The sequence below is a fragment of the Theropithecus gelada genome, chromosome 15, assembly GCF_003255815.1.
Source record: "Theropithecus gelada isolate Dixy chromosome 15, Tgel_1.0, whole genome shotgun sequence".
Classification (NCBI taxonomy): domain Eukaryota; kingdom Metazoa; phylum Chordata; class Mammalia; order Primates; family Cercopithecidae; genus Theropithecus; species Theropithecus gelada.
In genome coordinates, this window is record NC_037683.1 from 68,680,094 (window position 1) to 68,692,821 (window position 12,728).

Consider the following 12,728-nt stretch of genomic DNA (forward strand, 5'->3'; position numbering starts at 1 on the left):
TACATTGTGATGTAACCTAGTTTTAATTGTGGGACTTCTCACTTCTGATTTTTAAGAACCTGTCCAATAGAGAACACATAGCAGCAACATCAAACAACAGAGATCAACCTGTGAGGGCTCGAAAACTGGGGGCGCTGTGGCTGTGTTCATGTATTTCCATCGAGGGGGTATGATTGTCATGCTAATGTATAAGAAATAGTGTATATTAATTAAACTGTATTTCCCCACATTAATAAAGTTGCCTGTTACAAATTTAACACTGTAAATAAATCAGCTTATAAAATGTTATGAAATATAAAACCATTCTGTAGAGGCAAGAATAGACACTTGTAATTTATGTTACTGAAATTCTTTAATAAAATAGCCACACCTTGAAGAATGACAGTTAGATAGTAATTGGTATACAATTAAGGACTCTCTGCGGGGACAAACTCTCAAAAAGAATGAATAACCTGTATCAGGGAACAATAATTGGAGTTCTCTGTACTCCACTGCTTCAGTCTAATGCTGGCAAGAGAGACCTCTTTGGCCCACTGCTGGCACTCAGGGCTGAAGAGGTGGCTGAGGCTTCTGAAAAAGGAAGATAATTAGAATGTTTGTGCAAGTCTCTGGTGGCTTTTGAATACCTCACTCATGTTTGACTCATCAGTGCATTTTTGTCACACCAATTATAAATTTAGTGGTTTAGTCATGATGAAAAGACAGGTGCAACATTATCTTTTGGAAGAAAGAACAAGGAGACCCGTATGATTTCAATCTTGGATGAAAATCACCAGTTGCCAAAATAAACAAAGTGTTTTCAAACCTGGTTCTCACCTCCTCTCATATGCAATTCCCTTAAAAATCGTGTTTTATATTTCTATTATCTACTATCTCTGAACTGATACCGGTATAAAATAGTTTTTGATTCTGTTGGTGTCTATGCAACAGTCCCAACTAATTTGAAATAGAAAGTCATATAGCATAAAATATTATTGCTTTCATGTCTTACTAAGAATAACTATCATAGTATCCTCTCCCTGCCTGGTGTTGGTGGTTTGTTCTCAGAAGCTTGTGTGAGGACCGCTGATAGGAAGATGTCTTCAGGAAATGCTAAAATTGGGCACCCTGCCCCCGACTTCAAAGCCACAGCCGTTATGTCAGACGGTCAGTTTAAAGACATCAGCCTGTCTGACTACAAAGGAAATATGTTGTATTCTTTTACCTGCTTGACTTCACTTTGTGTGCCCCACAGAGATCACTGCTTTCAGTGGTACAGAAGAATTTAAGAAACTCAACTGCCAAGTGATTGATGCTTCTGTGGATTCTCACTTCTGTCACCTGGCATGGATCAACACACCTAAGAAACAAGGAGGGCTGGACCCGTGAACATTCCTTTGGCATCAGACCCAAAGCACACCATTGCTCAGGATTATGGGATCTTAAACGCTGATGAAGGCATCTCATTCAGGGGCCTCTTTATCGTTGATGATACGGGTATTCTTCAGCAGGTCACTGTAGTGACCTCCCTGTTGACTGCTCTGTGGATGAAACTTTGAGACTAGTTCAGGCCTTCCAGTTCACTGACAAACAAGGGGAAGTGTGCCCAGCTGGCTGGAAACCTGGCAGTGATACTATCAAGTCTGATGTCCAAAAGAGCAAAAAATATTTCTCCAAGCAGAAGTGAGTGCTGGGCTGTTTTAGTGCCAGGCTGCAGTGGGAACCCCTGAGAACAAAATCTCCTTTGTATTTTTTTTTTTTTCCATGAGTAAAATACAAGACTTCAGATTCAGCTGAATTGTGGTGTGTTACAAGGTAGGCCTTTCCTACAGGGCACCTGGAGAGACCAGCCTTTCTTCCTTTGGAAGTGATGGCCTGAATTGTGTTGTGGGGAGGCCACTGATTGTATGATGTGTCAGTAGAGAGCATCAACCCATTGATCTTTTGTGGTTTGTTTTAAACTTGAACTGAGAAAAAAATAAAAGAATATCATAATGTATTTTCTTATTTTAATTTATTTTATCAGCTATTTAAATAACAAAAGTAATACATGCTGTTGTCAAAGCAAAAAAAATCAAAACAGGTATACTCGAAAAATGGTAAATGGACTGTACTCTTTCTCCCTCCAATCAGATTTCTCCAGCATACTCAGTGCTTGTAACTTGTTTTAAACTCTTCTGTCTTTATTCCAACAAATAAGTAACTTTAAAAACATGTAGATATTTTCTTATTTTCTTTTTACAAAAATATGGTTATGCAGTATACTTTATGTTGGAACTTGCTTTTCTAAAACCAGTGTAGCATGTATATACCTCAGTCTTTCTGTAAACAAATGTTTTATAATTTATTCAGCCTGCTTCTATTAGTAGACGTGTATGTTTTTTCTCTTTTTTTCTATTATTTTCCTTTTCTTCTCCTACTATAATGATGTATACATAAACATTCTTTTACAAATATCCTAACATATAACTCTATATTATTTTCTCAAGGTATGGGGAGACTACAATACAAGAGTTCCCTAGATGGGATTTCTAGGTCAAAAGATGAGCACATTTTAAGTTGTAGTTTATTCTTACATGTTCCTTTCATATAACATATTGCATTTTAATTTTTGTTTTATTTTACATGACTGCTTCTTCACTAGGTTGAATTGCCAGAGGGTAAGGACTCTTCTATTTATCTATGTAGCTAGCAACAAACATTTTTAATTTTTTTAAATTCTGAAAATAGAAGGTTTGATTAGTCAGCCATATTAACATGACTGTATTGTTCCTTTTCTACTCCCTTGTACTCTATCTTAATTGAAAACACCTTCCTTAGGACTGAAGCTGTCATTGGTTCGTACCTTTTGTTAACATTCACAACCCCTATAGTGTGTCACAGATCAATGATTTGTTAAATGCTGCCCTATAATCTTAGCTGATTATTTGTGCACTTTGTTGCTGTTGTGAATCCATATTGACCACATTTTCTAAATGATCATTCTGTTCACTGTGTATTGAGGATACAGTTAAAGGTAGGAGGCAGTAGCTTTCAACTCGGCCGCACATTGGAATCAAATGCTTGAGCTCCACCCATGTCTGCTTGAATCAATCTGGGAGGACAGGATGGCAGCCCAGGCAGTTGTGTTCTTGAGAATTTCACTAGGTAATTCCTTCATTAATTAGTGCAGGATCCCAAGATAATCACTTTCACTGGCTTTTTCCAGCTGCTTGAAGTTTATAACAATATTACATTTATTGCTTATAACAAAAACAGGCATACAACAGGAGGTAAAACCAGTAGGCTTTATCAAATGCCAGGCATTGTGTTGGCTTATGTACCACAGATTCAGCTCATTAAGGCCATTGCCCTGGAATCAGTGAGCTCACTGTTTAGTTGAAGAGGCCATCCATTCATGTGGTGTCATGATGGAGGTGTGCCTAAGGGCTATTTTAACAGGCAAACACCCAGATAAGAATAAGCCCCATCGAGGTAAATTTCTATACATGGTGCTACTCAACTGTATTGGTTCACTTAACATAAGTCTTAACTTCATTTGACAGTGATCATGACAAAAATAATGTACAATTTTGCATATATGGTCAGATTTAATAAACAAAAAGGGGAAAGGAAAGACACTGGGAAGCTTGCTGTTATTTAAGTTTTTCCCCCCAGAAAGAAGTGATGTTTGAGATGACTCAGCCTCTGGATTACTTGTCACCAACAATAATTAATATATTATTACAGCTATCATTTATTGGTGCTTGCTCTGTTCCAGACACTGTTCAGAAAGATTAACTCATTTGATTTTCACAAGACATGAGAGGGATACTATTAAATCCACTTTTAAAATGAGGAAACTAATGTACTGTTATGGGAAGTCAGGGACCCTGAACGGAGGAACCAGCTGGGGTTGAGGCAGAAGAACATAAATTTGAAGATTTCATGGACATTTATCAGTTCCCAAAATTAATGCTTTTGTAATTTCTTACACCTGTCTTCACTGCAGTCTCGGAACATAAATTGTGAAGATTTCATGGACATTTATCACTTCCCAAAATTAATACTTTTATAATTTCTTACACCTGTCTTCACTGCAATCTCTGAACATAAATTGTGAAGATTTCATGGACATTTATCACTTCCCTAATAATACTCTTATAATTTCTTATGCCTGTCTTTAATCTCTTAATCCTGTTATCTTCGTAAGCTGAGAATGCACGTCCCCTCAGGACCATTATTGTACAAATTGATTGTAGAACGTGTGTTTGAACAGTATGAAATGTGATTGTAAAACGTGTGTTTGAACAATATGAAATCGGTACACCCTGAAAAAGAACAGAATAACAGTGATTTTCAGGGAAGAAGGGAAGATAACCATAAGGTCTGACTGCCTGCAGTGTCGGGCAGAATAGAGCCCTGTTTTTGTTATTGCAGGGAGCCTATAAACGGATGTGCAAGTAGGATAAATATTGCTGAATTCTTTTCCCAGCAAGGAATATTAGTAATTGATACCCTGGGGAAGGAATGCATTCCTGGTGGGAGGTCTGTAGACGACTGCTCTGGGAGTGTCTGTCTTATGTGGTTGAGATAAGGACTGAAATATGCCCTGGTCTCCTGCAGTACCCTCAGGCTTACTAGGATTGGGAAATTCTAGCCTCGTAAATTCTAGTCAGACCGGTTGTCTACTCTCGAAACCTGTTTTTGGTTCAGATGTTTATCAAGACAATGTGTGCACAGTGGAACATAGACCCTCATCAGTAATTCTAATTTTGCCTTCGCCTTGTGATCTTTATAGCCCTTTAAAGCATGTGATCCTTGTGACCTACTCCCTGTTGGTACACCCCCTCCCTTTGTAAAATCCCTAATAAAAACTGGCTAGTTTTGTGACTCGGGGTCGTCATCACGGTCCTACCAATATGTGATGTCACCCCCGGAGTCCCAGCTGTAAAATTTCTCTCTTTGTACTCTTTCTCTTTATTTCTCAACACTTAGGGAAAATAGGACCTACGTTGAAATATTGGGGGTTGGTTCCCCTGATAAGGTACAAAAAGTTTAAATAACTTTCCTGAGGTCACATAGATGAAAGGTGGCAGAGTTAGAATTCAAACCCAGGCCTCTTTTTAGAGGCCCTTTTTTTAAACTCCTAGGTCATATATTGTACTGCTTTTCAAAGAAGAGTTTATTTTCTGGCTATGGTTATGTTCTAACATGTTCGTTCCATGTTTCTCTGTCTCTCCTGGGATGTGTGCACTGTATGTTAGCATCTTGCTTTGAAGACCCATCTTTGTAAACTTAGGAAGTCCTTTCTTTTTTGACTTTGCAACTACTCTAAGTACAGTCTTTAATTAAGGAGGATTTTTCGGCAATTTCCCTGGGGGGTTTTCTTCCTTCTCATATGCTCTGCCGAATAATGAATGCTTGTTAAATTTGTTAATAATAATGTATGTGGGAGCTGCAGCTCACTGGCCTACTGTCCGTATTAGAGTTCTTTGAGTGTGTTTCAGCTCTTAGATGGAGACATTTTCCAAGCAGGGTTTGTTCCCTGTACTTTCTGTTGATAGGAGGGCATTGGAAGTTTATTTTGGTAGGAAGAGCAAATATCTGTTGGAGCATGAACTAAAAATAAAACACAGCCATTATACAAGATCATGGGGCTTACCTATAACACCAAGGTTTGTTTTGTAGCTAGCCCTCTCCAAAATGAAGGCAGGACCTTGGCAGAGGAGGACACAAGGAGCCCTTACATGTACCTACAGATCATTTTGTTAGATAGAGCCACATCCTTATGTCTTCATTCCTTTTTATCTTTTGCTCTGATTTCCATCTGTCCTTGTCTTTTACCTATGAAATTATTTGGAAAAACTTTGATATCTTGGAAATGCCAATGTTTTGCTCACAGTGCCACCCCTGGGTGCTCCCTGACTTTCTTCATGATGCCAGAAGGGTGCTTGGTTCTACACAGAGGCAGAAAGAACATTCTTTTTCCTGTTTGGTGGCACTTCCTTTTCTGTGCCCTCCTTTTCCCCCAAATACCCAAATATTCTTCACTGAAGAGTGCAAAACTTATGAGTTTCAGCACCTAATAATAGATGTCAAACTGTGACCAGAGGGATGAAGACAAAATAGATGTCAGAGGCTTGCCCATTCTTCCCCTCCTTTTTTCTAGGCTTTTCCTTTTTTTTCATTCCTCAGTTATAAAAACATCCAGGAATATGAATGGAGGTAAAAAAAATGCTATGGGATCACTGGAAGAGGAAGTGTAGTCTAACACCACCAACACCTGGCCAGAAATGTCTGGTTATATCCTTCGAAGTTTCCATAATCACAATGATTTGAGACAGTTTTTAACCACTTCACTTCCTGCCCAATATCATATGAACTATATAATGAGATGATGAGGATCCCAAGAACAGAAAAGAAGAAAGAAAGACAAGGCGATATGGGGCTTTATTTATGGCCTTCTGTAGTAGGTGGTGGTGTAGATGACACTTGAAATGTAGATGACACTTGGAAAGTGGCTTGAATTTAGCTAAAGAAGGAACTAATCAATGACAATACAGAAATACACTTCCCTTTCTTTCTAGTTTTCCTTTTTCTCTCATTCCCCATTATTCTCATATTTTATTTATTTTATTACTACTAAAGGAAATGCTAGAAATAATAATACAAAGTAAAACTATCCCAAGGCTTAAAGTAAGTTTTGCCCAGTCATACAGAAACCCAACACTGTGTAATGTCCCCACCAGATGTTCAAATAGCATTAATAATAATTTTGTGTAAAGTTACTGTAATCCAAATAAAATTAATTAAACAAGTCAGAAAAAATTCTTATTGTGGTATTTCTATTTTTACTCTCTTTGTTGAGACATCTCAAACCAATGGAAAAGTTAAGAGAATAATACAAAGAACACCCATGTCTCACCCTAGACTTGCTAGTTGTTAATTTCGCCACAATTGCTTCTCTCTCTACGTATTTTATATTATATAAAATTATATGCATATAATTTTTATTTAATTTACGTATATATACATTTTATATAATAAAGTGTGTAAATATATTTATAAAATTATTTATAAATATATGAATATATATGTGTATAATATTTATATAATTTTATGAAACAAATATGTCTAATACATATAGACATATAATTTTTACTGAATCATTTGTACGTAATGTGCAGACGTTATGATTCTTCACCTCTACATACTTCAGCATATATCTTCTAAGAACACAGCCATTCTCCTTTGTGCCTTAATCACTCTCAAGCAATTTTACATCACTATAATATTACCTAGTGTAAAATCCCCATTTCAAATTCCACCAATTGCCCCAATAATTTCCTTCCATCTGGGATCCAATCATGCATTGCATTTAATTGCCATTTTTTTTCTATTAATCCAGAACAGTCACCTCCTTTTATTGTCTTCAATGTCACTGATGATTTTGAAGGTTCCAGGCCAACTGTTTTGAAGAATGTGCCATATTCAAATTGTGATTAGATTCACAATTGAGTAAGAATAATTCATAGGCGACGTGGTGCCCTGTGAAGGCTTTAATTTTAATTTGGGGAGTTTGATTCAGCTTTTGTGTTTCTGATCTTGGAATTTGAGATGTAATCAAAAGCATCAAATCATTATTTGAAGAGTTCTTTCTCTGGGTATGAACAGAAGAGACTCAGATATGTATTTTCTACTAACTTACAATTTAGGTCAACCAAGTAACTGAGCTCTCAAAGTCAGAACGAGTATGATGAGGTGAAATTAGCACAGTTTAAAACAGGTGGCTTAGGCTCAACACTGATTCTGTTGCTACTTATGAATTATTCCATCCTGGATAGCTTGTATGGATTATTCCATCTTGTATAACTTGTTTTGGTTCCATTCTCATCTGTATATGGTGGAATGATCCTGAGTCTTCCTAGCTCATAGAGATGTCATAATGGTCAAATGAGATCCATATGTCCATGGTACAGCTTAGGTGTGCCTCTGCCTGTATGTGCATGTGAAGGAAAACATCCCTGGAGAGAACACTGATCCCCTGGTAATTGATCAAGACCACATTTAGTGTCCAGAGGATCGTGCAACCATTTCTTACTGTTTATTTATTTATTTTTTTTGACTGCCTTTCAAAGACATGCTAACTTCGCTGACAGCCTCCCCACTCCCACCACCTTTCCTGTAGGCTTTCACTCACTGATGTGTCAGCAAGTTTTATTTCACCAGCAAGCTGAACTACTTTTCAGAGTGAAACACTGTAATGCAAACGTTCTGTGGAATTTTAGTGATAAATGTAAAGTATAAAGGGAATTTGTAAGATAGTCTGACTAATACTCTGCTTTGAGTCATTAGAAACAGAATAGGGAAAAGTAAACCTGGTGGCATTTTTACTTTTCTGGCACGTAGTGTTGAAATACCACTTTTCTTACCATTTAGAAAACAGATTGTAGAAATTGCTGATTATCATGGTGTTCCCAAGTAAAGCAGAGATGGAGTTATAGGAGTTTATGTCAGCACATTCTGGACTAAAAGCAGAAGTAGAAAACATAGAAAATCAGTAAGTACTCTGTTAGAGTACATTGTATAGCTACCAAATTGCTTTAGAAGTTGATATTCTGAGGCAACAGGCAAAAGTCATCTTAATTTAAATAAGGTTTAGCTAAATAGAAATGAGGGGTTGCATAATTATGTGATTAACTGTTTCAGCATTCTGCCAACAGAAACATTTTCTTCCTAGAGTGAATTCCCCACTGTTCATTCTAACTTTAATGACTCAAGTAATGGTTTTTATACTTCTCAGATAATTGAAGTACAATATGAAAATCATCACGTTATTGCTTATTTCAAAACTGTCAAATATATTGCTCCTAGTAGACTGTTTCTATGCAAATCTCTTTTTGGCAAGCCAGCCAGGCACTTGGTTCTTTTTTTCTGCTATTAAAGGAAGAGTGCAGTGTATGTAACATACACAGAAAGAGGAAATGGAGGAGGGAATAGTATTGGAAGTATCTTTAAAATAGATAAAAATGTGTTGTAAACTGAAATTGAACAATGAATAGACTGAATTAGACAAATCAGAAAAATGTTTTATTTAATTTTCAATTCAAGTTTATGTCATCTTTAACTCAAAAAACTTTCCCATTGTTTACTAAATAAAGCCCAAACTCCTTCCTCTGGTATCCATACGCCTTCAAACTCTGCCCCAATTGACTTATTTCCCATTTATACCTATTACACTTTAGGCATCTTTCATGTATACTTTTTTGTTGCATTTTTTAGTATAACCCAAACAATTTGCTATCACTCACAAAAAGTATGCTCTTCTATATTTATGCCTTATTATTTTTTATACAAAGTTTCCTTACCCTCGTCTCAACTTTTATGGTACTTTCATTTTGTCTGCTACTGGGAGCACAGTGTAGTAGATGCAGTGGTTTGCTAATCAGATCAATTTCCTACCCCCCCTCCCCGCCCCCTGCTTCTAAGGAAGTCTCATTTGCTCAGCTGCTGGATGTGTTGACTAAACACAGGTGAGTCCTAATCTAGGAATTCTCTGCCCAAGGAATCTCCTATGCCTAAAGTTGGGTTCCTTGCAGAGGTCAGCCCACATCGATGACTTGTTGAAACAGATTTGGCTCCTTTGTTTCAATTGAGAACAATTTAGAATGTCCATCCCAGGTCCAGAGCTCCCTGAGGGGACAAATAAGGTGTTTATTGCAACCGTATTGCAGTTTGACTTTTTCTTCTACCCAATCCAGCTTCCCTCACCCCCTTGCAGGTATTGTTCCTTACAGAACTCCCAAATAAACTGCATGCATGAAAATCTCTCTTTCAGAGTTGGGTTCCTGGGGAATTTAAAACAGACATTCGGTACCAGATGTGATTGGAGGAAGCAGATTCTAAAGTAACCTTTCTGCTGGGTTGCCCACTTGTTGGTTTCCCAACAGTATCATTGGCCCCTTTGTATTGATGGATGGTAGGGGAACAACTGGGGCATAAAGCAGGTCCCTGGGTATTCATGGTTGTATCATTTAAGTGCTCCCTTCTGGAATGTCGACCTTGCTGTTAGGTCTTGCCCCATTAGAACAGGGAAATTACTAGCACCACTCATGAAGTGGTAATGCTCCTTTCATTGAACAGGAGAATAGCATCTGCTGGTCTGATGTGATCCTTTGCAGAGAATCTTACAGTCTGGAGGAGGAGAACTTTTTTCACTCTTTACATCGTGTTCACTCTTTTGGATCTTTTCTGTTGAGCACCCTAGGAAATCATGCCTTTCCCAGTTGTAACACAGAATTACAATTCCAGATGCTTAACAACCTGTGAACCTTATACAATCTCTTTTTCTTCTCTCTCTTCCTTTTTTGCTCGTATCAGGCTCTATGCATAGTGATTTGTTATGTGAAGCTCAGACAGACTTCACGTACAAATCACAAATACAAATTTCTGCTCAAAAGAAACTTGCAGTAAAGAGTGGAGATGGACAAATAAACATACAGTTATCACAGAGTATAAAAGTACTAACAGAAGTACCCACTTAGTGCTATGCATGTAGCACAGACTCAGGAGGTCAAGGAAGGATTCCGGGAAGAAGTGGTATTTGGATGGGTTCTGAAAGACAAAAATGCATGAAGTAGAGAAGGTTGGAGATAGGGAAGCTAAGGAGAGAGAAAGTTATATGTAAAGGCATAGATGTCTAAGGGCTGTGCAATTCAGAGAAATACAAAGAGCCTAGGATGGCTGAATGGCTGATTCAAATAATTTGAGTGCATTATGATGAGAGATGAGATGGGAGAGACATAAAGGTTCTTTATGTTACACTAAGAAGAATAGGCTTTATATGTTATAGGGAGCTATTAAAGAATATTTAGCTGATGAGGAGGGTAGAGTTGACATGATCTGATTTGCTTACTTTAGTAAGATTTTTTTCCTGTTGTCAATGAAGGATGCACTGGAAGAAGCAACACTGGAGAAAGATGGGCAATGCCACGATAGTAAATTATATTTAATAAGGACTTCAGGAAAGACGTACATCAGGAATGATTCCACAGTTTTTAACCTGAGTTAATGGCCAAGTAATGGTGCCATTGACAAAGAAGGGGAAACATTGAGAAAGGCAGGGTTTTTTTTCTGGAAGTTAAGCATTTGGAATCAAGTGTTTTCCTTTTACATTAATAAGTTTTAGATAACTATTAACATTCAAGGTGATACGTTTTGTAGGCAGATAGATATGTGAGCATGAAACTCAAGGGAGACTTCTGAAAAGTTACAGATTTTGAAACATAAGTGTTAGGATGGTTAATTTTATGTGCCAACTTCACTGGGTGTTTCTGTGAGGGTACTTTTGGAAGACACTAACATTTATATTGGTAAACTGAGTAAAGCAGATTGCCCTCCACACCATGGGTGAGCCTCATCCAATCAGTTGAAGGCTTGAATAAAAAAAAAAGGCTGACTCTGCTGAGTAAGAGAGGATCTTTCTTTCTTGTTAGCCTTTGACCTGGAACATCAGCGTTTTTTTCTGCTTTTGTGCTTGAACTGAAACGTAAGCTCTTCCTGAGTCCCTATCCTGCTGGTCCTTAGCTTGGAATGATACCAAGTTCCCCTGGTTCTCGGGCCTTTAAACTTAGACTGGAACTAAACCATAGGTTCTTCTGGGTATCTAGCTTGCCAGCTCACCCTGCAGGTCTTGGAACTTTCCAGCTTCCTTAATTGTGTTTATATATATATACACACACACACACACACGTATATATGTATATACGTTTACAGATTTATGTCAGGATTCATATATCTTACATATGTATATGTATAATGGAATTATGTATGTGTATGTATGTTACATACATATGCGTGCGTGTGTGTGTGTGTGTGTGTGTGTGTGTGTGTGTGTGTATAGCTCCTATTGGTTCTAACTCTCTGGAGAACCCAGACTAATGCAAGTGCGTACTCATAAGAATGAAAACTGATTGATAACAGGGACATTTTCTGCTTACTGCTGTATTCCTAGCATTAGAATAGTACATAGTAGGTGCTCAGTAGCTACTAGGTATTGACCTAGTAGGTAATGAGCAATTACTTCAATGCTCAATAGAATAAAAGTAATTATTTGAGTTGAGAATGGTCACGAAGACCAAACTGGGCACAAACCTCCCAGGTGGAGCTCCATTCAAGAGGAAATTTTATAAGCATTACAAGAAGAATAGCCTACTGACAATTCTCCATACGTTTTGTTTCTTTCACCTGTAATTAGGAAATTATTGAGTAGAAGTGGTTTTAACGGTTAGCTTTTCCATTGCTAGATACCCTAGAACTACACATGTTAAAACTAAATTAAACTGAGGATAAACCTGATACCCACTCGTAAAAGCTAGTGACCATCTCAAGGCTTTCTGCATAAACAAAAACCTGCTGAAATTGAGCAGAGTGCCTGCAAGCAAGGCCAAAGTTCTTTGGAAAATAATTTTTTTTAATTTATTTATTATTATTATACTTTAAATTAGTTACAAGACAGAACAAGATTAAGTACAATCAAAGGATGATTCTTTTAAAAACTGAGAATCAGAAAAATAGCCCAAAAATTTATCTTTGATTTTATATTATGAATACATGAATACATTTCATAAACTGACACACTTATGCCTTGAGGCTTAAGTTCCTTAAAAAAGACCCTTAGAGCTATCATATTGTTCACTCCTATAAAAATAATTACTTTCAATGTAAGATTAATCTTTTACAAAATCAAACAATTTCATGAGCTAGAG

At 37.3% G+C, this 12,728-nt stretch overlaps 1 pseudogene across 1 annotated transcript; it reads left to right on the top strand.

Moving 5' to 3' along the window:
- The first annotated feature begins 1,076 nt into the window (after positions 1-1,076).
- LOC112608079 lies at positions 1,077-1,958 on the top strand (annotated as a pseudogene). Its single transcript, XR_003115938.1, has one exon. The product of XR_003115938.1 is annotated as a peroxiredoxin-1 pseudogene (transcript).
- The last annotated feature ends 10,770 nt before the right edge of the window (positions 1,959-12,728 follow it).